The sequence below is a fragment of the Cryptomeria japonica genome, chromosome 8 (genome assembly GCF_030272615.1).
Source record: "Cryptomeria japonica chromosome 8, Sugi_1.0, whole genome shotgun sequence".
Classification (NCBI taxonomy): domain Eukaryota; kingdom Viridiplantae; phylum Streptophyta; class Pinopsida; order Cupressales; family Cupressaceae; genus Cryptomeria; species Cryptomeria japonica.
In genome coordinates this window covers 51687776-51715473 of record NC_081412.1, presented here as the reverse complement: position 1 = coordinate 51715473, position 27698 = coordinate 51687776, and positions in this window count along the sequence as shown.

Below are 27698 nucleotides of genomic sequence, written 5' to 3'. Positions count from 1 at the left end.
AAAAATTAGGCTATTATGTTGCTTCAAAAATATGATTGCACTTGAAATTGTACCATCATGAATGACAATGAGCCCCCAGTAAATGAGCTACCAATGTCACATAATGATGAGCAACATAATAGCCATTAATGTTATTTAAAGACATGATAGACTGAATGAGGTATTTGAATATGACATGCTGAATGCTCAACTATAAGTGAGATAAAAAACATGTATAAAGTGATAAAATTGAAGAAGGACAGTTATGAGAAATCTTAGAAGAAAGATGAGTGTAATTTATTAGAGCCTTATCCCTGGAGGAAAGGACTTTATGATGAATAGGAGAAAAAGATTCATAAGTGGATTTAGAAATTTGAGGGGAGTGATAAAGAGATTTGTTCATCGCCAAGATTTCCTTATGAGGGGAATGAGAGTTGATAGAAGTAGAAGATGATTTAGTTGAAGTGAGATCATCTTCACTACTAAATATAGCATTCACATTGAGAGATGGTCTTTTAGATGCTTTGGTGGGCTTAGAAAGATTATATCCAAGTCCAAATGAATATTCATGCATGTTATGTTCTAAAGGAACTTTAATTCCTCGTTCATTTGTGCCACAACCATTTCCACTATAGCTACTCTTAGCCAAAATATGAAAACCACGACCATAACGATTAGCCATTTTAGAAAGAGAAAGTGGTTTTTCATAAGACAAAGAATCAAATTCTTCAGAATTAGAGATGTGTGGAGAAGAAGTTTGAGAAGCGGCCACAAAATTATTGCTCATAGGTTCAGGTAAGACAGATTGATCTCTAGTTTCTTCCTTCTTTTTAACTTTAAGCTCTCTAGGAGGAACCCTATACTCACCTACAAAGGTGGGATTGAAATCAAGAGATCCCCAATCGTCTTCTGCGAGAACCTTCTCAGGATCAAAAGCCTTTTCATGTGTAGATTCAAGTTGAGAAGAATCTTCTTCAGGAACTTCAGACTCATTCAAAGAATCTTGATTATCAGAGGGTGATGATCCATCCATAGGTATCTTGTTTAATGAGTCATCACTAGAAGAGGAAGGCTTAGAAGAACTCCCTTTGGAAGTAGATGTTTGCAAACAAGCTTGAAAATTAGTATCACCTATCAAGGTATATGTCTTATTATTATAAATAAATTTAACTTGTCTATGCAATGTAGAGGGGACAACTTGCATACTGTGAATCCAAGGTCTCCCTAATAACAAGTTGTATGTTAGATTTCCCGACATAACATGGATAGGAGTAGGCAAAGTAACAGGTCCCATTGTGATGGGTAAGGTGATAATACCTAATGAAGACTTAGCCACATTATCAAAGCCTCGAATGGGATGAGAGTCAGGCTCAATAAGGGATGTATCCACATTCATCTTATGCAATAGATTAATGCTACACACATTAAGGCCAGAACCATTATCTACCAGTGTTCATCTCATAGCAGTGTCATTTATGATAACCACAATCATCAAGGGATCATATTGATGTTGAATTTCACTAGTAGGCAACTCATCTTGAGTAAACACAATTTGAGCTTTAGGATTCATCACAGAGTTAACCAAAGACACTATATTACTAGATGTATTAGGTGGAGGAACATTCGAATCTTTCAAGGCATCTTGTAACATTCCATGATGAGTGAAAGAAGTTTGGATCAAATCCCAAAGGGATATCTTAGCAGGGGTAGCTTTAAGTTGTTCTATGAGATCATATTCCTTACCAAGAACTTGTGAAATATGTGGAGCTTGCGGAAGAATTGGTTGAGGATTAGGAAGAGAAACTAGAGTAACAGGAGGAGGATTAGGCTGCCTATTATTTCTAGTATTATAGGTATGAGCAACCGCATTATAACTCTCTCTAGTCAGTTGCTTAGCATACTCATAAGGGCTCTTAGTAGAATAACCTCCTTGCACAGTAATAATAGGTTTGTTAGGAGTGCAAAAATAATCATTAGCATAACCACCTTGAACCACTAAGATAGGCTTATTTAAAGGTTGAGAATTTTGAGAAGGACAAGCACCTTGGACAGTGAAGAGAGGTTTGTTAGGTGTTTCATTCACATGTATCAAATTGATTGAGGATGGTTTAGGGGAATGAACAAAAGTGTTGGAAGAATTATTGATAGTCTTCTCTTGCACTAAAATCTCATCACGGATTAAATCAATTTTAGGAGAGAGACAAGGGGTAGGCATTGATGTTCTAGTAGGCAGAGTAATACTAGGAAAGGTCATATCATCCTCTATCATCAAAGGATCTACATGGGGAATAAACTCTCTAGGAGAAGGATCAACATTTCTCTCTAAAGTCTCACTCTTGAGAGGGAGATCTTTGAAAGAGATGTTAACCATCTTGCCTTGAACTAGGGTTTCCTTATGAGTAGAACCAAGTTGAGGAGAGGGAGAATAATTGAGATTCAAGGAAGGTGAGAAACTATCAAGGGAGTTTTCAATCTTGATTTCATCCCCTTTGGCTAGGGTTCTCTCATGGGGTAGAGAATAATCTACAGCTTCTTCTAATGGTTCATCCCAAATAGCGAAGTTGTTGAAAGGAATGTTTGAAGTATTGTCAATTTCGAGAGAGGGGATAACATTGTTTATTAATTCCTCATCCTTAGGAGGGAGAGCATCAATAGATGTGTTAAACTCATCCTCTTTCCTCAAAATATGTTCAATATGATCTTTAGGGGAGAGAGAATTAAGGAAATTGTTTATTATTTCATCTTCTTTCTCTAAGGGATGCTTATGGGTAAGACAAACTTTAGGAGAAGGGTAAGCATTTATCATTAATTCATCATCTCTAGTGGGAATTTTGTTGGAAAAGGAAATGCCATCACTAGGAAATGTAGGGATAATGTCATCTTCTTGCACAAAAGGATCCTCATGAAGGGAGTGTTTTTTAGGAGGAACATGAACATATTTCTCCAAAGATTCATGCTTAGGAAGGAGATCTTTGAAAGAAGTGTTCATAACCTCTTGTTGCACTAACATGCCCCCATTGGAAGGACCACCTTTAGGAGAAAATAAGTCAATGTCCATCAATGCCTTTTCACTTAGAGAGGCATCATGTAGGGAAGGTGAAGTAACATTAATAAAGGTGTTTATGATATCATTCTCTTCCTCTAGGATAGCTAAATAGGAAGGGCACATTTTAGGAGAATTGTCAAGATCACTCTTAAAGTCTTCATCCTTAGAGCATGGGAGAGTCTCAAAGGGATTGGTAGAAACTCTTTTAGGCACTAAAATGTTGTTATAGATGGGGGGAGGTTCTTTAGGAGAAGGAAAAATTGAAACAAGGGAAGCTAAACCATTATCACATCTATGAAATGAATGCATCATGACAACAATTTTCCCCCTTTCAAATGATAACACATGCAAAATAGAAGGAAATGTTTAATTTTAACCAATGCAAGCACTTAGAATGTAGATTTAGAAAATTAATTTTATGATTCAAATGAGTTCCTAAATCAGATTTGAAATTATTGATCCCAATTAAGCTATCCACAAGTTCAACTTTGAATTGAAAAATTGGGGTTTTAGCAAAAATTTCCTCTAAATTTTTGAATCTTGCAAGAAATTAAAACTTGTAAATACAAATTTGAATTTGAAATAGCATAAATACTCAAATTTGAAAACATAAATCAGAATTAGAGAAGATTGGAGTTTCACGTCGGGTTCACCAAAAATGTGTGGGGGAAAAAGCGAGACTAGGCTAACATGCCCTAATCCCACTTTCAATCACACACTTGTGGAATACAAAAGAGCCTAGAGGTATCACACAATTGGCTACTTATTTTTGTGGAAGAGAGAGCCATGGGCTACCTATTAGGATTTCTACTCCTTTGTTGTAATTGAAAGATAAAATGATGCAAGTTCAATTCCTAACCCCAAAGTGCAAGTATGAACTAATAACAGGTTTGCAGAATTGAGATTAAACAATGGAAAGCTGTAAACACAAGGACAAGATAAGAATGTAGATGTGTACCCGGAGTTAAAATCTAAGTGAAAATGTTCAGGATGGGGGCGCAGGCGCCACTGTCCTGATTCTGCTCCTGAAACTGCTGTTTTGCAACCTGAAAAGTTGTCAAAAAATGCTGAAACTTGCTGTCTGACAGAAGGACCAGGGCGCCTAGCCCCCCTGTCCCAGGGACCAGGGCACCTAGCGCCCCTGTCCTGGCAGGACCAAGGTGCCCCACGCCCCTATCCTGGTTGTTTTCCCTGAAATTTGGTGTGTAGCTCAGTTTCTGTGTGCTTCTGCCGGATTTGCAACTTGCGGCGTCATCCGAATCCCGAAATCTGCACTTATATCTAAAAAGGTATGGTGGGCGGCTATATAGGGTTTTGCCTTAGTCAAACCCCTGCTTTGGTGATTTCCACCTCCACGAATAGCCAAGTTGTATTGTAAAAGTAGTGTGTGTGCAGACCTTGTGTGTGTGCAAGATCCTAAAATGCAAGTAAGCAAACTAGAGCAACCTAGAAAGTAAACCCTAATTGCTTGTAAATGATAATGTAAATGCTCCAAATCAAGATGCAAAGTGATCTAAAGCATGAATACAAATGATATAATGAGGCTTATGCAAGGACATGAAAACAACATGAAATCATACCCAACCCCAAGGGAGGGGTACAAGCCAATCTTCAATCGGTGATCCCTTATTGCTCTTCAATGTCTTCAAAGCCCTAAGTGGATGAATGAAATTGATGAATGCTTGATGGATGGATGTTTAATGTTGTTGAAGTCTTCAAAGATCTGCTCTTTCGCTGCATAGAAGGTCCTTGAAACCAAAAATTTAGATCCTTTCAAATGAAGAAAGAGAGCTCTTATATATGAAACCCTAGGTCTTAATTTCAACTTTTGGCCGACCTAGAGATTGAATCTCCTGCCAATTTCTTGGGGTTAAGCTTTATTTTATGATTGGATCGCACTCCTAAAATTTCGGGAAAAATGTCCGGGACTGTGTGCACTCCGGGCGCCATGGTCCCGACAACTTTTCACCAAATTTTCAGGGCCGTCGGATATGATGATTTTAGAGAGAATCCCGAAGTTATAGGTGATTTTGAGATGTTTTGACCCCCGAAATCAAGCCCCCAAGTTCAAAATAGGACCTAATTAGGGTTTTTGATTAAATGATGTATTGGAGGAATAAAATGAAAGGGGCACACTTTAATGAAAAGGGCCCAACTTTATGATATGGGAGATGATAAAATAGGACCTTAGACCTAATTAATTTAATTAATTAAGTGCTAAAGGGGAAATGCAACGCAAAATGCAAAATGCGCCAAGGCGGGTGCTAAACTAGGTGTGAAATTGTACCACCCTAGCAAGTGCGTACAATTTACGACGCTACACTTTACATGCCTCATTAATTGATGTAGGTTCAATTTGAGAAATAAGACATACATCTTCATTTGTCAATCTTCCTCTAGTCATAACTCCTTGAAATTTGTTTCCAATTATCTGATCTTCAGAATGATTCAATCTTACATACCGGGGTGTTTTTACTTGCGATTGTTCTTTAGTGACTGTTGAATCCCCAGATGATGCTGGTGTAACTGGATCACCATTCTGTACCGGTGTATTCACAGCAGGTTCATTTGTGATTATCTCTATTGCCGGTACAGAGTTTGTGTACCTTGAATTTCCTCTAAACTGTTAATCAATCTTCACATTTGCACTCTCAACAATTTTCTGCAATCTCTTGTTAAAACATCTATATGCCTTTCTCTTAGATGAATAACCAAGAAATATTCCTTCATCACTTCTAGGATCAAATTTTCCAATATACTCATCTCTTCTAATATAGCATTTACTTCCAAATATTCTGAAATATTTAAGAGTAGGAGTATTACCAAACCATAGTTCATGAGGGGTCTTACCGGTTTCACCTCTGATGTGAACTCTATTAAATGTATAAACTGTTGTATTGACCGCTTCTCTCCAATATATATGAGGTAGATTTTCTTCTGATATCATACTTTTGGCTGCATCCAAGATAGTTCTATTTTTCCTTTCCATAACTCCATTCTACTGGGGTGTCCGAGGTGCTGATAACTATCTTCTGATCCCATTCACTTCATAGAATGTATTAAATTCCTTAGATGTGAATTCACCTCCTTGATCTAATCTCAAACATTTGATTTTCTTGCCGGTTTCATTTTCTACCATCACCTTGAATAGTTTGAATTTCCCCAATGCTTCAGATTTTTCCCTGAGAAAAGTAACCCAACACATTCTAGAATAGTCATCAATGATTAGCATAAAATACCTATCTCCTTGTATACTTCTAGTTCTTGCTGGACCGCATAAATCAGTATGAATTAAATCAAGAACATTGTTAGAATTCTCTAGAATACTCTTGAAAGTTGCTCTAACTTGCTTTCCAAATTGACATTCCTTACATACCAGATTGTGAGGTTTAACATTCTTAGGTAAATCTCTTATTGCCTTAGTTGTACTGATTTTCACAATGCAATCAAAATTTAAACGACAAAGTCTCTTATTCCATAACCAACTTTCATCAATATGTGCAATCAAACATGCTTTCTCATTGTTGTTCAAATGAAAGATATTGCCTCTAGTCTGATTACCGGTGGCAATTTCCAAACCAGTTTTGTTTAAGATTTTGCATTTACCATTCTTGAATTGTAACTCAAATCCTTTCTCAACTAATTGACCAACACTCAAAAGATTATTCTTCAAACCTTCAACATAGTAAACATTATCCATATTGTGCTTACCATCAAAAGATATAGTGCCTTTTCCTTTGATCAAACAAGCTTTATCATCTCCAAATCTTACTAAACCTCCATTGTATTCCTGAAAGGTTAAGAATTTACTCTTATCACCAGTCATGTGATGTGAACATCCTAAATCAATAATCCATTCATCCTTATCTTCAACTTTACCTGCCAGGGCCTGCTCTATTGATTGAACAGTAGGTGCTGGTTGATCTTTTGTTATAGCAACAAAAGCCCATCCATTGTCTGTCGGATCCTCATTAGAATCATCAGTAACTCCTTCATCAGCATATAACAATATTTGTCTCCATTCTTCTTAAACTTGTATTTCTGATAATCAAGGTTAGGCTTATATGTTCTTTTAGCTTCTTCTCTTAATCTTGCATGTCTATCAGGACATCTAGAAGCCATATGACCAATCTTATTACAATTAAAACATTTAAAGGGTGCTTTACCTTCATACTTACTTCCAATTGGACCTTTAGGCATTTTCCTTGCAAATAGTGCTTCAAGTTCTTCATTTTCTCTCCTACTTTCTTCAAGTTCTCTTGCATAAAAGGATTTCCAATCAGATTTCTCAGATGATGATGACGATGTTGCAGTTGTTGATGATGCCTTGAAAGCTAGATCTGTCTTAATAGTAGTAACAAGACCAAATTCCTCAAGTTCAAAAGCTAAAAGTTTTCCAACCAAGGTGTCTCTAGATACTGATGCATTAGGCATTGTTCTCAATTCATTTATAGCCGTAACTTTCATTTTATATGCTAGTGGCAAAGCTCTTAAAACTTTAGAAACAATCTCATCTTCACTTAAGGTTCCTCCACAACATTGTATACCCAAAACAATTTCATTTACTCTTTCCATAAAAGCATAAATTCTTTCATCTTCTTCCATTTTCAGACTTTCATACCTAACCCGGAAGCATTCAAGTTTTGCAATTTTGACCGTGGAATCTCCTTCATTCAATGTTTCCAGTTTCTCCCAAATAGCTTTAGCAGTAGATCTGTCTAACAATCCCATGACTTGCTGATCTGACAATGCACTCAAAAGTGCTTCTCTTGGTTTGCAATCATTTTCCTCATCTTTAGCCAAGTTAGGTGGATTAGGTTGACCTTGAGTAGGAGCAGTATAGCCATTCTTTGTAACATCCCATATGTCTTTTCCAATGCAATTCAAGTGTGTCTCCATCTTGATCTTCCATATGCCATAGTTAGTTACATCAAGTTTCAGACTGTGATCAGATAATGTCTTCGACATAACCAAGTAGTCTCCAAGTCATTCCAAGTGCCAGTGAACAATATAATCTGCCGGTGAACCAAATACCGGTGACTGTACATAAGTCTCTGACTTGATGGTGAACATAACAAAGATCTCCAAGTGTTGATAAGTGTTGACAAGTGATGACAGGTGTTGACATCAATGACAAAACCATATCAACATATCCAAAATACCAACAATATAGAGGCGTAAGGGAGGCAATTATGGGCAACACTTAGGGACGTAGAAGAGATAACCCTAGAAAGGTTACACACAAGCTCAACAAAGGAGGTCATCAGAGTAGAGGGAAAAAACAACCTAGGAGTAGACCCAATATCCTCATGAACCACAAAAATAGGCACAACCACAAGGGAAGCACCAACCACAACCACCAATGAAGTCAAATTAATGGGATTAGGTATGCCATTTGAACCTGCTCTGACACTAGAAATAGGGAGATCCACAGCTAGGTTTTATAAACGGGAGATGGGTGGGAAACCAACATTTTAAAATAGGGGGAGGGGGAGGGGAGGGAGAGGGAAGCCATCTAAGAAAGAATATAAATTATTATTAAAATTACATTTGTATTTATGAGAATCATTTTTTTAATAAATTATAGTGAGTCCTCCATCACTGTGATTTTTAAATAGGAAAGTTATACCTCTATTATCTAATATGAAAAAATGAGTTCTCAATGGAAATAAATTTTCAAACACTATAACAAGCACTCTAATGCACTTACAATGGTTGTTGAATGAACATATACATGTACAATTCAAGTAAGCACAAATGTTTTCATGCTAAATATGTATGTAGAATAAGTGACAACACACAACACACACACTTTAAACATAATCAATTTTCCCTAGAGAAAACCCAACTCATAGTGAAAAAGTCCATTACACTATTAAAAGGGATTGATATAGATTTTTACAATGGTTGGATGGTGTCAACGAGCTCACACAGGTAGGCAACTTTTGATTCACTTGCAACACACTGTCAACTTATGTTTGCACTTACAATTGGAATGAAGATGAACTACAATTGGTCAACACATAATGATCCAAGAGCTTCCCTAATGTGGAGAAACAATTTATAACCTTCCTATAGGCTCCCAATCTCCCAACCTCAAACAGATGGTAAAACAAATTCCAAAATGGAAGATCAAGTGTTATTATAGTCTTTTTGCATTGATAAAGTGACACATTCTACCTCTTAGCTTCTTGATGACACTACAATGATGTATTGAAAAATGATGCCAATGGTCCAATGTACTTTTAGAGCCAATTTTTGGGGTCATACCTCCACAACAAGAGACTTTTGGTCCCCAAAATATCAACAAAAGTGAGAATGAGGAAATTTCATAGAAATAAGTCCACTAGGACTCACAATACTATATGAAAATAATAAATACATGACAAATTCTCCTCCAAATAAAGATTAACTAGCCATGATACTATAGTACAACTTTATTGATCCTTTAAATATATATGCAAAATTGAAAGAAAAATTTACTAGATGCCCTTGAAGTTATCACCTTGATCTTATATTCTACTTATTTTTCAAATGTATGTGTTTTATCTCTTGTGACAACCTTATACCTTTTTGCACTTGCCACCCTTTATATTTCTATTCTAGTGACATTTAAGACTTGATAACAGTCATGCAAACAATCTTTCAATGCAAAATTTTCCTCTTTCATTTAGAAACAAACCAAGTCCCATAAAATTGATTAGTCTCTTAGTATTTTAGGCACTAGCAATTTTAATATTTGATCTAATAACATAAGAGTTCATAAATAAACTTTTTCCATTTAACACATATTATATTAATTCTTGTACCTATACTAAATAATATCCCTCATGTTCTACCTTCATATCCACTCTATGTTACAACCATCTCAAAGAGCATGCATGTGGGTGAGTCACAACCACCAATCCCAACTCACTACCTACTTTGAAAGAAATAAGGTTAGATTGGGAACATGATTCAAGCAATACATTAATCTTTTGACATAGTCAATGTAAGGATGTCTCTTCAAATAATATTGAACCATACAACTGACAAGAACTAACACCTTAAAATAGTAGATAACTAAAACTATTAGAATGTTCTCTACCTTGCAATGACTTTATCAAGCTTTATCTATTTCTCAACTTTATCAATTACCAAACTTTCTCATATTTTAATTTTTTCACCTTTTTTAGTAAAGAAATAAAATGTATAGTAAGATGATTTCAAGAAAAGATTTAGTAGATCATCATAGGAACTTGTGATGAGGATCAATGACTCATAAATTTTTTAATTAACCTAGAATGTACCTTAGAATTGGGTACACATCCTTGAAAATTTTAGAATGTCTATATTTAGATATATACATAAAGATATGGGTCAATTTTTTTATGCAACTCCTAGCACGAACCTCATTAATATTGAGAGTTACATAGCCAACCTCTTTTCTTAGCATATGATTTAAATACTTTGAAACATAGTCTAAGAAAGGCTATATTAAATAATGTATACATAATTTGGAATACGATAGAGCATAAAAATCAATAAATGATACATTTTAACATTTTCATTAATACTCATAATAGGATGGGTTTAAAATGCTATGATGGTTGAACATGTGAAGTTAGTAAATTATACACCTTTGGTTCTATTGACTAACCTAATGTCACTATTAAAATTGTGAGTATGAAATTATAACTATAACTACAAATGATAAATATCAAAATAAAAAATAGACACATTTTTATTTGCTCATGATACTAATAATAAGATATGTTTAAAATGATGTGTTGGTTGGATATGTGACTACCATTACACATGTTTGGTTCTATTGACTAACCTAAATTCACTATTGAAATTGTGATTAAGAAATGTAACTACAAGTAATCCAAATTATATAAACACATGAAACCCACTTAGAAAAGATTTCAAACATAAAACACATGTATTTTAATTGATACGTGATTACTCTTTTTCATAAGATGCTCTGATATTGAATACATATTATGTGAGGTGAAAAATGATGATGAAAAACTATTGCAAAACTACAAAGATCCAACCAAAAACAATCCTAGTTCTACAATAAAACATTCACCATACACCAATGAAGAAACCTAAGAACATGCAAATCAACAAATTGAAGAAATAATACCATTCACATGCCAAGTAGGGTTTGATCTCCATTGTCTCCTATCTCCATTGATCTTGTTTGATATATCCACTCTTAGATTTTGTATGTTTGCACAAGACCTCAAAGAAAGGATTTGTTGGCATTATGTTGTCATTGATGTCAATCGATATTATGGTCACTGCAGTTGACCGGTAGTGTTGTCATTGATGTTAATGGTGAGTGATGTGTTGGGATTGTATTGTTTCCAATCGGTAAGCATGTGACCAGTGCAAAAGAAAGGTTGAGCTAATGGAGAAAGTGCAAGCAACCAATAAGCAGTTGGATGTCATATAGCAGGACTCCCACTGGATGAAGATGGTATCACATGGTGAAGAGAAGACTGACAGAAACTATGTTGCTGCAAGTTAGTAAGGTAGACAAAGGGGATGTCTACTGGGTTATGTGTCTGATTGAAGATATGTCTGCTCAATGTCAGTAAAGTTAGGTCTAGTGCATTGGTCCATCTACTCCTATTGGTAAGTGGGAATACTGATCTTATCTTACAACATGCATGGAATGCATCATAACCCTTTGAGATAAGATAATTAGAGAAGTTGAAGGTAGGTGATTGAAGGCTTATACCAGATGACCATAGTGGAACATGAGAATGCCTCAAGTGCATGAAATCAAAGATATGTACCGGCTCAACAAGTGAAAGTATGATGAGCTACCGGGTTTAGAACAGGAAGAATTAGTTGTGATGAGCTTGCCACTTTGACAAACTGGTTGAGATGAGGTATGAGCTAATGAAGGAGAAGGAAAGTTTTGCATTTGCAGACATGGACCTACTTCAGGATGCTGATGTCAACTAGAATGCAGATAGAGATTACTGTCACCGATGTGTAGACAAATGAATTGTCAAATGGTAAATATATCTACTGGTATGCTAGAAGATCAGATGGAGATTGATGTTGCAATGGTTGGACACAACTGAAGATTGTTGACATAATGACCCTATGGATGTTATTGTATGCAGACATGAGTGTATTCAACTGGTAAGTGAGAAAAAGAGACAAAGTGAAGAGCTCCTATCAGATGGACATGTGTCTGAGTTTGGTGACCAGACAAATGTGATCCAACTAAAAAAATAGAGAAGAGATGGCATGAAGGTTGACCGATTAATGTATAACTAGTAGGGTAAGATGAACCAGTTGTATAAAGTATACACTGGTTGTGTTTTTTGGTCGGTGACTGAGCCTGAACCGACATAGTGGACTGAGATGAGGTGGATGCCGACAAAGAAGACATGTAGGATCCAAGTGGCTAACGTGTAGTAGTCGATGAAGAGTCAGTGTCTTGAATGAGGTAGGTGTCGACAAGATTGAAACACGTCGACATTAAATAATATCACAGGTCGATTGCAGATGTTTGTAGCTCAAGATAGGTCGAAGGACAAAGATTTGATTCATCGATGCCATGATTGATGTAGGATGTCCAAGTGTAGATCAGATTAGGTGAAGGTAATTGCAAGATCATTTAATGTGATTGATAAAGAGTATGGCCAACAAACATTAAGAGCATGGCTGACAATAGGTTGTAGTTTGTTAAAGACACTAAACGTGTTTTGGAAGAATAAAATATTGCAGTATTATTTGTTTTGGTGTAGGGTGTGAATCTCAGAGATGAGAGCCAATCAAATTTGATACGGATTGGGTCAATGGAGAAAAACCCTAGACAAAAAATATTTAAATATTGCATCTTGGTGGGAAAGCTCATATATAAATATGCCGACTAAAGACCTAAGTGCGTTGATGGTCCATGCCAGATGTGGGGGTAGACAAAGTGTTGATCATTCAGAGTGTTGAAGAGTAAAGAAATTGAAGCAACTAAGTGCTCGAAGAGTTTAACCGACAAGGTGAAGGTAATCGGTGGACTGTCACTGAGTTTGATAGTGGTGTGAACTAGTAGTGTTTATACCGATAAGAAGGCAGCAGCGAGTGAGGCAGGGTAGAGTGAGAAGAGGTCAGTTAAGTCAGAAGTAGAGAATAAGGGAATCAGGCTAAGAGGACTAAGAACTGGTAACCAGATGCATGGTCTGACAACCCATCCAATCGGTAGAGTCTGAACTGGTAAGAAAGCCACAGTGAGAAAAGGTGAACAGAGAGAGAGTGAGATGAAGTCAGACATGGTAGAGGCTGAGTATAAGAAGATCCAGAGAGGGTGAGAAGAGTACCAGTGGTGAAAAGTTGTAAAGAGTTTGAGAAATCAGAGAACCGACAGAGAATACAAGTAAGGAAAGATAGGGAATCGGTAGGGAACATAACAGTGTTGAACCGAAAGAGAAGAGATAACTGACAGAGAACAGAGTAGAGGTGAACTGGTGAAGAGATTATATGAAGAGGTTACAAAACTCATTTATAACCGGGTTATTACCATTGTATTATTTTGATAGTATTCATTGTATTCACTAAGTTAGTGCTCAGTGCAGGGGTTGGTGCTCATAAACAGTTAGGGTTTGGTGCTCCTTGGGTTGGTGCCTTAAATCAGTAGGGGTTGGTTCTCCTTGGGTTGATGCCATAAATCAGCAGGGGTTGGTGCTCCCTAGGTTGGTGCTCTGAATCAGTAGGGTTTGGTGCCCTAAATCAATAGGGGTTGATGCTCCTTGGGTTAGTGCCCTAAAATCAGGGGTTGGTGCCCTAAACATTGTAATACAGTTGTTTATTATTAGGCTGGATTGGAGCAGTAGACTCCAACAACTTTTCTCACCTAGGTTTTTCCCATATTGGGTTTTCCTCGTATATCTTGTGTTGTGTGATGAATCCTTGTGTGTGCTTGCATAATGTTCTCTTCTCTTATCTCACTAGTATGTCATCTTGGTCTTTGATATGCTAACTAGTACTCACATTTAGGATTAAAAGAGTTAAGTTTGGAAACCACTGATTCACCCCCCCTCTCAGTGGCATCTTGTGTTCAATATGATTGTGGTTGTGAAGTCAATTGGTTGCAAGAAGGCTTGATAGATGCATTAGTTAGGGTTGATAAGGATGAAAGAATCCTCTTATATACAAGACACTTTAGAAAATGGAGGGATAAGATTAAGAGGTGGAAGAAATAAATATTCGGCTAGGATTAAAGGGTAGGTAAAAGAAATAATAAAATAATGAAGGGGGAGTACAACTTGAGTTGGCCTAGTGGTGGAGAATTTGTGCTCTTGAAAGAGAGGTCACAAGTTCAAATCCCACAAGGGGGTAGGGTATGTACACCTTATCAACTTTGGCTCATTATTGAAGCAGCTCTTGTAAATAAATATATAAATAAAATATATTAAGTGGCACTGCCACCTTATTTAAAAATAAAAATAAAAAATAATGAAGGGGGTAGGAAGAGGAAAATGAAAAGATAAATGACATGTGTCATAAAGAGAAAAATCTAATGAATTAATTAAATATATAAATATTCATTTAATTAATAGAGGAAGTGGGACCAATTAAATAAATAAAATATTTATTTAATTTAGGAAAAAGATAATTTAAATAAATTAAAATATTTATTTAAATAAGGAAAGGCTGGAAGAGGATTAATGAATTAATTAATTAAATAAATAAAAATCTATTTAATTAATAGAAGGCTTAGGATAAAATAATTAAATAAAATATTTATTTAATTAAGCTAGGATAATTCTAGGTGTCTACACATATCAAGTATGAGATTTGTGAGACAGTGCTTGTAAACAAGGTTTGCATGAATAAGCCATTGTTTAGAATAGTAACCAAAAAATGAAAAACCCTCACTACATGAATAGGAATTCAAAAATAAATTTGTGAAATATTTTTATCACCTTTTCCTAAAATTAAAACCTAAAATAAAATCCATCCACCAATTACTCACTAGATCTTGTAAATTATTTTTCACTCCTAATTAATTCTTTCATTCTTGTTAGGATTTAGATGCCATCAACTTTGTAGATCCTTTAATTTATTATTTTCCTAATATTGTTTGTAATTTACTCATAAGAGGTTAAAACGTTTGACCAATGATGGTGAAAGAGACCATGTAAAGGCAAAGTCACTTTTGAAGTTTGTCCTCTAGGAAAAGGACAAAATAGCTAGGTGACCCCTCAAGTTGAATATTCTATCTTGATGTGCTTAGAAACTTGTCAAGATTCATAAGATAATATATGATAGTTATAATAGTCATTATTTCTATGACAAAATCTATGACAATATTTATGATAGAATCCTTACACAGGTGCACTTGCATGAGAGATTTCGAGCATTTTTAAGAGGCAATTTTGGGAGGTGGGTATGAGTTTTTCCAAGTGAGTTTTCTTCCTATGTTTTGGTGATACCATAGTGGTATTCATCCTCACAAACTCTTATAAATTGATGCCTTGAGCTAGTGTTCTTTATTAAGTCATATTCAATTTGTAGGGCAATAGAGTGCTACCGAGTTTTATAAAACTCCACAGAGAAGTGTATTGTTGTTGTATTCTTCATTGGATTAGTAATATAATTTCCTCTCTTTCTATGGTGGATTTTTTTCCCAAAAGGGTTTCTCCATGTAAATCTAGTGTTTCATGTGCAATAATTTTCTTGTTCTTGTTTAGACTCTACAATAATTGTGTTAATTGTTAATCTTTAGTTTTAGATTTGAAATAACTTTGAGTTTAAGTTCATATTACAAGAATCTTAGTCATCTAGTTCTTTCAAATATATTTCTATCTAATCTTCTTAGGTATAATATTCTCAATTAATTTATACATAGTTTTTGTTAGAGTAAATTAGAATGTTTTTCTAATTAATTAATTAGGTCCCTTTTCAACTTTATTCCACTTAAGCTAAACTTAGGAGTGTTTTATATGTTTCTAGGTCATTTTGTCTCATAGAATAGGATGATGACACATATCATTATCTAGTTTAATCCTGATATTGGGTTTCTCTCTTTTTTTTTTATAAGGATTCTTATCATCCTTTGTATTCACTCGATCAATTCAATATAGAAGCTTAATCAGGTTGTTTTCTAGGTCAATTCAATTCTCAAGGTTTCATAGAAAGATCAATTACTTTTTATCTCTTTGTGATAGATATTTTGGTTGTGAGTAATTTCTTGGAGGTATGGGGTTCAATAATCAATTCTAACATGTGGTATCAAAGCACTAGATCTTCAACTTTCTATATATTTTGTGAGAGATTCATCGTTAAGAGAAAAATATATGCACCCTAGAAAAAAATGAGAATCATCATTGTGTCCAAAATGGTTAAAACCCTAAGATCATCTCACTAAATGCTAAAAGTAAAGTAATTGAAAAAGTAAATATTTTTTAGTGCCTACAAAAATTATGTACAACTGTGTGGATCCATACAATTGTAAAACACCATATGTACCAACTACTATTAAATATGCACATGCCTATAATATTATTGTTAATTGACAATATTCTTCTTTTTAAAATATTTTTTATAGAATTAAAAAATTCAAAAAAAGAGAGGGGATTTTGGTGGTATAAATAGGGTACTGCACATGTAGTTCTTCATAGGCCTACACTATCCTTAGGATAAATCTTTTCAATAGTGATGGTCTAAATTCAATTAGTGGTATACCTTGGCTAGTGGATTTCCCATCTCTTGATGTTACAAAAACTCCCAATGACAATTCTAAATAGAAAAAATGATAGTATTTGACCGAAAACAATGACCTCATCCCAATGTTTTGACAACACAAGGAAAATTTCATCCATGTTTTGAATAAATTGGCAATCTAAGGTTTCTAATGAGATATCTACTTGTCTAAGTGTATTTTGTCAACTCCACAAATATTTTAATGAATCAAAAAATACTTTTGTTGAGGGTATATTTTGGTGCATCTTTCACTAAAGTCAAGATGACATTAGAGGGATGTTAGCATCCATATTATTAGCCTACCTCTCAAACCCTAAATTTTTCCTAAATAAGCTATTTATTTATTTTTGCATAACTTGAGCATATGATGTTGATTTTTTGTAAATTATCTATTGTTTAAAAACTAATTTTGCATATTTTCCAATGGTTGAGATTTTTTTTGTTGGTAAATTTGATCTCTTGTTGAAGTTAGATCATCATTTTGTACTCTGAAGATTATGCATTTTTACTTATATCTCTAGTTTTGTGATTGTTACAGTATTGGAAAGGTATCTTAGATATCTTTAGATCTATTCATGCACTTTTTCCAAAAAAAATTCTAGGGTAGTTCTTATTTAGATGGTCATTATTTCACATTATGGTCAATTTATTAGACATCTTGGCACCTAGAGATGTTTTTGTTTGCATGAGGTGACTTAATATTACCTTATTTATATGCATTGAGATTATTGGTCTTTGATTTATCATTGGAGGATGTATAATGTATTTTTTTCGTCCTTCTATGATAATACTAGAAAAGGATAATTATGAGTCTTAGCAAAATGACATCTTGACACATCTCAAGTGGCTTAATATTAATACTTATTTTTATAAACTTATACTTGAAATAGACACACCAAGGATTAGATCAGCATTGAATGACATTATTGATCACATTGTAGGAGTTATTTTTTGTATTGTTGATCATGATATGTTGTGTGTTGTATTGAACATTGATTATCTGCAAACACTTTTCACTAGACTTTGATCTTAGGTGGTCATTCTCTATCTACAATTTATCATTTGTTCCTTGAAATTTGATATTTCCTTCTATACACTATTTTCCTCTTCCATCCTCTTTAGCATTTCATCCATTTCCTCATTCTTCCTTTGATCTCAATATACAACTCCACCACTTCATTTAGCTCTTCAACACTCGTTTTGACATCCCCAAATAGTTTAATTCTTCTTCTAGTTTATCATTTTTCCTTTTGACATCCCTCAACTCTTCTTTTAGAATACATATAAAATGTTCCTTTTCCTTATTTATTCTTTTCTCAACCTTCCCTATTGAATAAAATGTCAAACTTAAAATATTGAAATGACTTACCAAGATTTACTGTAGTGACCCAATTCTCATAGGTTATTTGGTGGCTTCTACAATCTTCTCAAATATCCCTCTTGAATGTTTCTCACTAAATCAAAGCTTCCTCTTCTTCCTCAATACACCTTAGCAGTCAACTAGCTCTCATACCATTTGATGTAGTAAATGATGGAGGGTATGGAATGGACTATCCAACCTTGCAGCCTTAATAATTAAAAACACAATTCTAACATGAAACAACAAGAAAATGTAAGAAAAAATCCACACAATAGAGCCTCAAGACACAAGAACTATCTTGGGAAAACCCTTAGAAGGAACAACCTAGACTCAATATTCACCTTCTTATATTAGATCATGAAAACTGATTACATTCACCACTAGGGCTTCATACATGATAGGATAGATCCTAGGTTTACAATAATATCAAGTAAACACTATGGTAAATTTGATAGAATAGCCCGCATCTCCAACCTTCACTTGCTTAGTTAGTAGCTACTCTCATCTTTGACATCTCACTCCTCTATCTTGTCTTAAGTTTCTACTCTCTCTTGCTTTTGGATCCTCTTTCATGATCCTTGTTCTCCTTTCTCCTCTCCTCATAAAACAATCAAATCTCACACTTATATATCATTTACAACTCTCCAAGATAGCTTAAGTCAATCATAAGCATAAACCTTCATGCAAACAAATAATAGGCTAGTCCCAAAATCCCACACATTACTTTAGAAGAAATAACATAATATGTGTTACTAAAAGTAGACATATTTGGTTCAAATGATCTCCCACATGCTATCTTTAGTGAGAACACATTAAAAACTTTTGACACATCAACCTAGAATGACACTAGGTAGGAAACTCACACAGTGACCACTCTATTGAACCTCTGACTTTCTGTCCACAAATGATTAACTCTAGAAACTCTAAAATGTGATAGAACATGTGTAGAAATACTCTCCTTTGAAACCATAGTTCCTAACTCTCAAGTGTAGTAGAATGTGACACTCTCTAATCACTCCTTTAATCTAGTAAAATAAAATAGTTTCCACTCTCGTACCTTCAAATATCTTTGTGATAGCTCAAATATTTGGAAACTTGAATCTAACATTCCTTCTCACTACCTCTTTCTACCATCAAAACCATAAGGCCAAATAACACATTGTTGTAGAATGTGGTACTCTTTATTAGCTATCTTAATATAACACAACATACAATTTTATTATCTTTTGAATTCTCCTAGATGCTCCTACATTAGTTAAAATATAGGAAAATATTTTTGTATTCAATTAGAATAGAGTTTCAATTGTATCTCATATGTATAAGCAATATTGACTTGGGATTAGCAAACCTACATGCTCTATGCTGAAAAATTACATCCTCGTCCCTATTTTCTATTTTAGAATAATTTCTAATATGATGGGAATCTTGTAGAGACATAATATGAAACATTTAATTTCAATGGTTTACACATCTTGGTCTTCAATAAAAATGTTTGTCCACCTTTGCCATAAGATCAACAACTTCATTTTTATGACTAAAAGCTTCCAACTTAGAGCTCTCGCAAACATTCTCCTTGGTTTCATTTCCAAATTCAACAAGATCCTCCACTAAAACCTCTAAAGAGATAGTCCAGTAATCTTATTGTTCTATATTTTATTGTGACGCGTCCCTTCATCCTTGAATTCACTAGTCTTGGGGTGAAACATATAATCATTAAAAATTAAGTTAAGATCTTCTGTCAAAGTGTTTTTACCTTCAATTTGTTGGGTACAATCTTTGTGTTCTTCATTGATCTATTCAAAGATACTTTGTGACTCCACCTCCAACCGTTCATCCTACTCCTTGATTTCTGGAGTACGCCTCAACAATTCTCTTCTCATTTGATCATTATCATGTATTTATATGAATTTTTTAAATGGAATAGGTGATTTGAAATATTCATATTTGTGAGGCAATTTTCAAAGTAATTTGTAGCTACCTCAGCTAAATATTTTTCAATTGCAACAATAGATATAACCTCTTCTTTTAATTTTATTTGTTTAGAACTGGATTTTATATGCTATCATGCAACCTTTAAATTCTATTAGTCATGTAATACAAATTATTTACAATAATTCCATTTATTACATATTCAAAGAATCCTCTCATTATTCACATCAACAACTTAATTTACCATGTAGGATGTCAAGATCATGCTCTAATACCACTATAATATCCCTAATGAGTAAATATGGATTTAACTTTAAAAAATAGAAAATTAAAAAATACATAACTAAAATAAATATTTTTGCAAACCCTAGTGTTGAAGAAATGAAATACCCTATACTCAAAAGATGATCACAATTTTTATAAAAAAATGCTAACACTTGATTTACCAAATTCACACTCAAAACACCAAAACTTTTTAAATTGTTTATTTTTAGATTTGATTGCATAAAGTATTTTGTTATAGAGCGAATAGAATACCAACAATAGAAGAAACAAGAAATAGAAAATATATTGCAAATCCACACCTAAAATGAAAAGTAAAATCCATTGTTGGCTGTTGGAGTTGAGAAAATACAACACCATAGGAGCCCAAATGATCTTTGCAAGCTGAAAAACCTATTACAAGGAGACGCAAGGAAGCAAATCACAGAAGAAAGAAATACACAGAAAATATGCTCAAAAAGAGAGAGCTCAATATTCACAAAATTTAATATAATAATCCTCCTTCTTGTTACAAAGAAAAGAAAGATCTTAACCTTTAATAGGTCAAGAAGCCCTAAAAGGGAAAACCTAGGTTTGCACATAATAATTAATAAAATAATTAATTATTATGCACCTAAAGTTAGCTTAAGTGTAAAAGAGATAAAGGGAACTTAAATAATTAAACAAATATTGTTTAATTAATCAAGTAAATACCCGAATACTCTAACAACCCCCCTTAAGCTAGACTTAGGGAGAAGCTAAAACCTAGAATAGCTACTAAAAACAAGAAAGATGGGTCCCGACAACAAGGCCTGATCAGGTACCCAAATACAATGAAATCTCTATGAACTGGAGAAATAGAGAAAACCATTTGTGAACAAAATTCTACTCCAAAAAGATATGGAAAAGAACACCACTGAAGCATGAAGAACCTATAAACTCTGTCGAAGAATAACTGCTGATCTAAAGAATCTCCACTAAAATAGAACATGACCAGGTAGAGAAGACTATAATTTTTATGAGTGCCCTCAAATGACACAACTCGAATCAGAAGGCAAACAAGGCAAACAACTGAAATCAAAGATACAGATGGCATGAAAACACCAAAGCCTAAAGAGGCTGATCAATCGAATCACAGAAGCATTAGAACCAAAAGGACAAACCTCCCCATAATGCTGAAGAGGGAGAGGGACAGGTACACTGAAAAGAACGGCCAACAAGAACTGCATGACGAAGAATTGAGAACATCAAATGTGCTAAGATAGTACACAATGTCGTGGAAGGAACACTCACTTGACACACAACATGAGGTGAATGTTGTGGAAGGAACACTCACTGGACAAAGGCAGATGACAAACAAGGCAAACATCAACCGCCTCATGGTACTTTAGAAGTAGTGCATGTACAATAAGGCACAAGATGTGCAAGATCCCAAGTAAACAATGCATGATGGCACTTTATCTCAGTGCATTTGCATAAATACAATGCTATAATGATAATAAGACTGGAAATAGAAAGGAGAACCAAAATAGAGATATCCTACCCAGAAAAGAGATCCCGGGACCTGAAACAACCAAGATATCCACTAAAGTGCTGAAAAGAAAAAAACTGAATAAAATATGCATGGAGAAGAATATGGAAATAAAACTTAGATGGTTGGAAAGTACATAGCACACGCTTTCCAAAAATATAAACTTTTCAAAAAATGGAGGTCGGATGCTCATTCTATGTCTCCTGGAGTGCAAAAAAGAGACCCCACTTTGACTGGAAAAAACATAGTCAAATAGAAAAATTGGAAAAAATCACCAACATGACGAGGTCCTCAGAACTAGCTTTCCGATGCCTATTCTTTTTTGAAAAAATGACTTCGTATGCCCAAGATATGACCAAATAACCAAACCCCCCTTCAAAAGAAGAAGGGGTAATTTGGTGGCTCTAGCGAGCGAAGGTGGTCAGTAAGCGGTAGCTGGTGGCGACCCGGTGGCCGCACAATAGTTTCCAGCGGCACCAAGGGCTAGGCAAGGTAGGCGGCAGTAGCAAGGGTTGGGCGGGGAGCAGAGGTTCTCGGTGGTGGTGGTGGGGAGCTCCGACAGGGAGGCAGGCGCTGCGGGTTCCGGTGGGGACTGATCCAGGTGGTGGTCGAGGTAGCTGCAATGGTGGTGGCAGGGAGATGCAGGGAGGTCAGGGAGGCATGGACGTAGCTGCAAGGGTCAGGGACCAACAAGCGGTGGGGAGCCAGGGAGACACGGTCACAGCGGCGGGCGACCGACGGGAACAGTAGGGGCTGGGAGCTGGTAGGAAGTCGGAGGTTGCCGGTGTCGGGGCCCGATCTGACAGGGCAGCGGGGAAGTCTGCAGCTTGGTAGGGGGCCCCACGGTACCTTGTGTACTATGGGGTTGCCCCCCCCCTAAAAAAAAGTATTTTTTTAATTTTTTTAAAAAAAAACTTCGCCCCCTTTTTTTAAAGATTTCTTTTTAATTTTTGATTTTTTTCTTTTTTTTTTTTCAAAAAATCAAAATCCAGCCTGCATGCCGTAAAAAGGCAATTTTTTTTTTGAAATGTTTTCTCGAACTGCATGCCAGGGCCGTACGACCTGGATTTGGAGAAAAAATACTCCCAAAGGATCAGGAACCAAAACAGGTCAAATTTTATATAACCATAAGGGTTTTCAGGCCTTCTGAGCACGATGGTGAGGTCCGTTTAGGCCCAAAGTGCTCAGAAAAACCTATCCCTAGGTGCATAAAAAAATCTTTCTGAAACCCCAGATTTGCTTCCAATGCAAAAATTCTCAAAACAAGAATAGATAGTTGCAGATCTGAAGCTCTGATACCATGTTGGATCTGATAAAATACAACACCACAGGAGCCCAAATGATCTCTGCAAGTTGAAAAACCTGTTACAAGGAGAAGAAATGAAGCAAATCACAAAAGAAAGAAATACACAGAAAATATGCTAAAAAAGAGAGAGCTCAATATTCACAAAATGTAATGTAATAATCCTCCTTCTTGTTACAAAGAAAAGAAAGAACTTAACCTTTAATAGGTCAAGAAGCCCTAAAAGGGAAAACCTAGGTTTGCACATAATAATTAATAAAAGAATTAATTATAATGCACCTAAAGCTAGCTTAAGTGTAAAAGAGATAAAGGGAACTTAAATAATTAAACAAATATTGTTTAATTAATCATGTAAATACTCGAATACTCTAACATTGACGACCTAAACAACTCACAAACTATGCTAGTGTTGGGAAAATCCAAAATGATCATGCCAAAATGATGGTAAGACTACATAAATAAACATGAATATAAAAATAAATCTACTATGAGAAACCAAATAACAATAATGCCAAATCCACACTTGGAAGCATTGGAATTGCAAAACCTCATTGCAAATTCCATTGTTGCTCTACCAAATTGAAATTGTAGATAATTAAAAAATAATGGAACCTATAAAATGATCACAAAAAAACCCTCTACCACATCCAATAAATCAAAAGAAAACTAAACATCCAACTTTAACACCAAACTTGCAAAGAGACACACCACAATGAAACTAGTTGAAATTTGCATAATTCAAGAGGCTCCATTGCAATCCTTGGATGAAATTTATCTCTTAAACAAAAGGTTTTTCATCCACAAAAGAAACCACAAGCATAAGACACCGTGGGGGAAAAATAAGATGAGAAATAATCCTCAAAATGAACAATTTCCACCTTTTAAATGTAGAAGCCAAATTGGGTCATGCAAGATCCAAGACCCCTCCTGATTTAGCATCATTAAAATAATGAATTATGTAATGTTTATTTTTTAAAAAGATATAGATTGTATTGGGACATAATAAATATTAAATAAATTTATTCTTAATATGTCCCATTACCTTCGACTTACCATTTTTTATAGTTAAAACTTACTATAGTAAGTGATAATTTTGAAAAAAAGGAGATGACATGTACACAAATGTATGAGCTTGTAATACTTTCACAATCACAACCCATTATAGACTTAGGTCTATTATTGGGAGATGAAGGGTAGTGATCTACATAAACATTGGGATCACATAAATTATGAGACTTAGAATTAGGAATTAGAGTCCATTACACAATTTACATGGAAATGAGACTTTAAAATTTCTTACGGATAGAGTAGGAGGATTTAATCATTAAATAATTATTTTCTAATAGAAATATACGAGTTTTCAATCCCACATTTCCTAGGTATTTATTAGTTTTGTACTTACAAGAGAGAGTTTGATTTGTATTAGGTAAGTGCACCAAGATAGTGAACAAAAAGCGGGTATAAGTGGCCACTTTTTTTTCTTTCTTCTGAAAACAGGTAAACCTGAACTTCAAAGAGATATTTGAAGGTCATGCACTCAAAAATAGGAGTTGAGAAAATAATAATAATTGTAGTACTCTGAGTTTAGTTTCTAAAATACTATTTTTAAAAAAAAATTGGATAAGATTAAGAGGGTCAAACCTTTCACGCACAAAAACCTGTTCCTGATTTTTTCAGAAAAATATAACATAGTTGTTATCGTGCGCTGCACAAAATATATAGTTAGATTTAGTATTTTGCAAAACCCTTTGGTAGGATGACAGGTAAGAGTGAGATCTAAAATTTTTGTATTTTTTTGTAATTTTCCATTGAGTATTTTGTTTTTTAATAATTTTTGAAGTGACCGCATCCTGAAAATTTGGTACCTATTCGTGCGCTGGGCATAACTTGCATCAAAATAATAAAAAATGCAATTTAAAAAAAAAAAAAGTGCATAGAATCTAGTGTAGAACAATGATATGTAATTTATTTTGAATTTGGTCAATTATATCAAAAGTTATTTAAAAAATGGTAGACATATGTCTGTGAGGACTATCAAGGCACTGATAAAGAAAATTAAAGTTTACTATGCTAATGCTGTCCAAAAATAGAAAAATTTATATGGTCAAAAAATTAAGAAGATGTGTGAGATTATGTTGGTAATTTTAGAGATACCCACTTGATCATTTGTAAACCTGATGACGATGAAGTTGAGAAATCATGTTGGAGGATGAAAAAACGTGTAAAGAGACAAAAAAGGGGGAAAATAGGCTTGCAAGCCTTAGGGTCATTTTCCAACCCTCTTACCAAGCCAAAACCCACACGGATTTTGAAAAAAAAAAAGTACTATTCGTAGTTCTAAATAACCCGTACGGGTTATGTAGAACTAAAACCATTATTTTTAGTTTTACAAAACCCGTACAGATTATGTAAACTAAAAACAGTTTTTTTTTGTTCCACAAAACCCATACGGGTTATGTTAAACTAAAAACACATTTTTTTGTTTCACAAAACCCGTATGGGTTATGAAGGCATATTAATGTATGCTTGTAAACTTAGCATTTACTACACATATTTTAGACATACCTATATAATATGTGTTTATGTATGTATATATGCACATCTATAGTTATATATGTTTGTATACATGCATGTATCTCTTCTTTTCCTCTCTCTCTCTCTCTCTCTCTCTCTCTCTCTCTCTCTCTCTCGCTCTCGTTCTCCTTCCCCCTCTCCTTATCCTATTCTATTCCTCTCTTACCCCCTACTCTCTCTCTCCCCCTCTCCCTCTCTTTTTCCCAATATCCCTCTCTCCCTCTCTCTCTCCCTCTCTCTCTCCCTTCTCTCTCCTTTTCCCAATCTCCCTCTCTCTCCCTCTCCCCCTCTCCTCTTCCTAATCTCCCTCTCTCTCCCTCTCCATCCATCCCCCTCCCCCTCCTATTATCTCTCTCTCTCTCTCTCTCTCTCTCTCTCTCTCTCTCTCTCTCTCTCTCTCTCTCTCTCTCTCTCCCTCTCCTTTTCCCAATCTCCCTATCCCTCCCTCTCTCCCCCCCTTTCCTTCTCTCCCTCTCTCCCTCTCCTTTTCCCAATCTCCCTCTCTTCCTATCCCCTAATCTCTCTCTTACCCCCTCTCTCTCTTACCCCCTTTCTCTCTCCCTCTATCACCATCTCCCTCTCTCCCTCTCCTTTTCCCAATCTCCCTCTCTTCCTATCCCCTATTGCCCTCTCCCTCTCTCCCTCTCCTTTTCCCAATCTCCCTCTCTTCCTATCCCCTATTCTCTCTCTCTCTCTCTCTCTCTCTCTCTCTCTCTCTCTCTCTCTCTCTCTCTCTCTTCCTCCCCTTTTACCAATCTCCCTCTCTCTCCCTCTTCCCCTCTCCTTTTCCCAATCTCCCTCTCTCTCCCTCTCTCTCTCTCTCTCTCTCTCTCTCTCTCTCTCTCTCTCTCTCTCTCTCTCTCTCTCTCTCTCTCTCTCTCTCTCTCTCTCTCTCTCTCTCTCTCCAAATATCCCTCTCTCCCTCTCTCCCTCTCCCTTTCCCAATCTACCTCTCTCTCCCTCTCCCCCTCTCCTTTTCCAAATCTCCCTCTATCTCTCTCCCTCTCCTTTTCCCAATCTCCCTCTCCTTTTCCTAATCTCCCTCTCTCTCCCTCTCTCCCTCTCTCCCTCTCCCTCTCTCTCCCTCTCCTTTTCCCAATCTCCTTCTCTCTCTCTCTCCCTCTCCTTTTCCCAATCTCCCTCTCTCTCCCTCTCCATCCATTCCATCCCCTCCTCTCTCTCTCTCTCTCTCTCTCTCTCTCTCTCTCTCTCTCTCTCTCTCTCCCTCCCTCCCTCCCTCTCCCCCTCTCCTTTTCCCAATCTCTCTCTTGCTCTCTCCCCTTTTCCCAATCTCCCTCTCTCTCCCTCTCCCTCTCCCCCTCTCCTTTTCCTAATCTCCCTCTCACCCTCTCCATCCATCCATCCCCCCCCCCCTCTCTCTCTCTGTCTCTGTCTCTGTCTTTGTCTCTGTCTCTGTCTCTGTCTCTGTCTCTGTCTCTGTCTCTCTCTCTCTCTCTCTCTCTCTCTCTCTCTCTCTCTCTCTCTCTCTCTCTTCCTCTCCTTTCACCAATCTCCCCCTCTCTCCCTCTCCCTCTCTCCCTCTCCTTTTTATAGTTCTACATAACCCATATGGGTTATGTAGAACTAAGGCCAAAAATTCTAGTTCTACATAACCTGTACAGGTTATGAGAAATTGTGAACGTTCACATAAAAGTTTCCACCTGTACGGGTTATGGGAAAATCTTAATATATTTTAGTCCCAATGGCCTAAAAACTAGCATTGCAAGTTGTTTAAAGGCTCCACTGCTTTTGCACATGATTTTCTGAGATAGTAACAGTCAGGTTTTCATATTCTTTTGTCACTTTTGATTTGGAATGATTGATTTGTCTCGTATATTGGATTGTTTTTGAAGTTATTTTATCATTGTTACTCTAGATTATAACAAAATCATGATCATTTATTGTTTTTTTTGCTTTGATCATGATTGATTTGTCTTGTATTTTGTTTTTTTTAAAGTTATTTTATTACTGTTACTTTATCTTATAACAAAATGATCATCATTTGTTG